Source organism: Austrofundulus limnaeus, unplaced genomic scaffold (assembly GCF_001266775.1).
Source record: "Austrofundulus limnaeus strain Quisiro unplaced genomic scaffold, Austrofundulus_limnaeus-1.0 Scaffold630, whole genome shotgun sequence".
Lineage (NCBI taxonomy): Eukaryota > Metazoa > Chordata > Actinopteri > Cyprinodontiformes > Rivulidae > Austrofundulus > Austrofundulus limnaeus.
In genome coordinates, this window is record NW_013953032.1 from 105124 (window position 1) to 108754 (window position 3631).

Here is a 3631-nt window from a genome sequence, read left to right on the forward strand (position 1 = left end):
CTTACAACTCTGGTTCACGTTGCCACTGAAAGTATTGTTGAAGAGTCGATATACCATACCATACCATACCATACCATACCATACCATACCATACCATACCATACCACTTTTATATATAAAGCACTTTAAAAAGCACAAGGCCAACCAAAGCGCTGTGCAGTAGACAGACACACCAGGACATAGTTAAAATTACAGTCAAAATACAAATAAAAATATGGAGCATTTATATTTACAGTACACATAGAACAGAGTTATGATACACGGTGAGGTTTTACACCATCTCAGTCAGACTTAAAGGCAAGCGAGTAGTAGTGTGTTTTTAAACGAGACTTGAAGACAGTGAGGGAAGGAGACTGGCCTGTAGTGGTAGATCAGTCCACATTTTTTGGACCTGCTGCACAAAAGGATCTGCCACCTCTCAGTTTGAGATGAGAGTTAGGAACGTTCAGAAGCAGATGACCAGATGATCTAAGAGAGTGCTGTGGGACATGTGGATGCACTGGACCTGAGAGGTAAGAGGGGACGGAGCTGTTTAGGCATTTAAAGACATACAGGAGGATCTTAAAGTGAATTCTGAAATGAACCAGAAGCCAGTGAGGAGATGCTAGAACAGGAGTAATATTTTCTCTTTTACTTGTGCCAGTTAGAAATCGGGCTGCTGCATTTGTAAACGACCAATGGGAGACTGGCTGATTCCATATAGCAGAGCATTACAGTTATCCAGCCTGGATGTAATGAACACATGAATTACTGTCTCCAGATTTCTTTTAGACAGGATGGGCTTTAACTTGGATAGTCTCCTCAGCTGAAAAAAAAACAGGATTTAACAATGGAGTTTACATGACTGTTTAATTTCAAGTACGGATCCATTTTTTACACCTAGGTTGTGTTATGTTTCGTCTGGGTTCATGTTTTTATTTTGACTTTATTCTGATTTTTGTCATGTTCCTCTGTTTTCTTCCTCCTGTTTGCCTTTGCTCCAGCCCCGCCCACTCACACCTGATACTCATGCTTCTCCCCCAGGTGTTCCCTGTTTGTGCTTATTAGTCTCACCTTTATATTCTGGGTCTTGTCTTCACTTCCCTGTCGGGTCATTGTTTGGTTATGTTCGGTATTGTGCCTTGTCCTGTCTTGCCACGCCACTCAGAGTTTTTTGAGCTGCCCAGTCAGCACCTTTTTGTTCAAATAAATACTTTGTTTTTTGGAGACTTGCAACTGCCTGAATCATGGGTTCATTCCTGCCTGAGATTCATAACAGGTTGGTGACAAGTTGTTTTTCAAACAGGGCCAGAGTGAAAAGGTCAATTCAAGTGTTACTGTTTGTGACTTCTGTTTTCTTCTCATTAAAGTTTAGGAAGTTTAAAGCCATCCAATCCCTGATGTCAGCCAGGCAGTCAAGAAGAGGTTAGATGCAGTGTGGGCCAGCCTGTTTCAGAGGAAAGTAAATTTGACAGTCGTCCGCATAAAGATGAATTAGTATGCCATGTTTATGAAAGATTGCACCTAGTGGCAGTAGGTATAAGGAAAAAAGAAGGGGTCCCAGGATTGAGCCCTGTGGTACTCCCCATTGAAATGGTGCTGATGAAGACATGAAGTCCTTGATGTTAACACAGAAGTGTCTATCTGTCAGGTAGGACGAACCAACTGAGGGCTGAACCTGTGATACCCACCTCCTTCTCCAGCCTGGAAATGAGGATGTTATGATCAATAGTGTCGAAGGCTGATGTGAGGTCTAATAGCACAAACAGGACAGATTCATCAGAGTCTAGGGCTAAAAGGATGTCATTAAACACCTTCAACAGAGCATGTAATGATATGTAAACTACAAGCTGAGTCTGAGAACAGTCCTTGAGACCCCTGAGATCTCAGTCAACAATTTTAGAAGAGGAGAGCATAAAATGGCCTGTGGATTAAAAACGGTAGCATGATGTCTCAGTGGTTAGCACTGTGGCTTCACAGTAAAAAAGGTCCTGGGTTCTCTCCTTGATTTGGACTTGAGGTCTCATTGTGTGGAATTTGCTTGCCAGGCCTTCCCTGTAAAACAGATCTGTGGTCTCAATGGGCTTTGCCTGGACAAATAAAGGTTAATTACACAGATGAAGAAATAAATCTACTGATGCTTTTAATAATAACCTTTACCATGTAAGTCAATTGAGAAGCAGTTAAAATGAACAAAACAAACATAAAACAACAAAGATGAACAAAAACACAAAACAGCAGAAACATAAAACCATTAAACATCAGTTTTTGTTCCTCCTAACAAATGAATGAAAATATATTGAAGTTATTTTCAACAAGAGTAACTAATATTATTTTTAAATGTAATTCTATAGAAATACAGTGGACATCATGGCTAAATGAGCAACAGATAAGATCATTCAAATCATTTGTAAAATTGAGCAGTAAAAATGATGTGAAAAAGCTGCATTTTGCATGTTTGCACAGTATTAACCTTGTATTGTCCTGTAAAATTATAACCTTTCAAATTGACCATGTAGCTGCTTGAAAATACATCTTTATTTATTAATTTTTTACATTTTTTCTACAATAAATAAGACGGTCTTTTCGAGCTTTGTAAGCTTGATAAAAATATCAGAATGAAAAGCTGAATGTGAACCATCAGACACCTCGATTTAACCAGGGTTTCTTTCTCCCATATTGTCTCCAGGTTACCATGCTGTTTAAACCACAATTCAACATGAGGTCAGGGTCTGCAGTGAACATCCCACCACTACAGCTACACTGTGTCCATGTGTGGTAGGGGTGTGTTGTGATGAGACAGACGGTATGAGGAGAACATGACAGATGCTGTCCCCCCCACCCAACTGCAGGCTGGCTGCCACAGGTTAAAGGTCTGTCTGCTGTATGCATGGGCACCCAAGAGATGAAGAGGACTCCATGGTCCAGTCAAGATGGTCAAAAGAGAAGCAAATCTTCAAATGTGTAACTGTCATGTTAATTTGTGTATAACAATACTGTATTCAACGAGTTCTTCTTGTTCAGAACATTTAGTAAAGTGTTGATGTTGTAACTTAGCAGAGCAGGATCCTACAGTTGGTGTCTCTGCATTCAGGGTCACATATGTACAGTGAATGCATACATGTATAAATATACACATGGTAACTAAGTTGGTGAAAGAAGTCTGAGCTTCTTTGAGAGGTTTAAAGGTACCGACTGAATTCTTGGACTCATCTCAATGCAGAGCTTGGAGCTTGGAACTAATCTTCTGGAGAGGGTCTGGACTTTATTCCAGGCAGGAGTTGCCCAGGATATAAGAAATGGTAGGGGAGGGCTTACCCCAGTAAATGAGGATGTGGTTTCTCTTATCCTTCAAGAGAAAGAAATGGTTCTGACTGTTCTTTGAGCATCCAGCCCTTTGAAGGGCTCAGGTCAGACTCTGGAAGATGCTCTATTTGGAGCCCGTACAATCAGCTTTGAATGTAATTTACCGGTTAAAATATGATAAATTATACATAATTAGCAATATCACACAAAGCAGGTGTGAATGCAGCTTTTTAATTAGGACCAAAAACTAATAAATCTTTACTTCAAACCATTGAAGAAGAACCTCAGCTTAGCCTGTTAGCTTTAGCATTAGCCCAACGCTATCACCATATATATATATATATAT

At 40.0% G+C, this 3631-nt stretch overlaps 1 long non-coding RNA gene across 1 annotated transcript; it reads left to right on the plus strand.

The window, feature by feature from the left end:
* Window positions 1–1030: 1030 nt before the first annotated feature.
* Window positions 1031–3035, plus strand: LOC106531417 (uncharacterized). The gene is made up of 3 exons (XR_001311907.1): window positions 1031–1258; window positions 1350–1630; window positions 2669–3035. It is a non-coding gene; the product is annotated as an uncharacterized LOC106531417 (long non-coding RNA).
* Window positions 3036–3631: the final 596 nt, after the last annotated feature.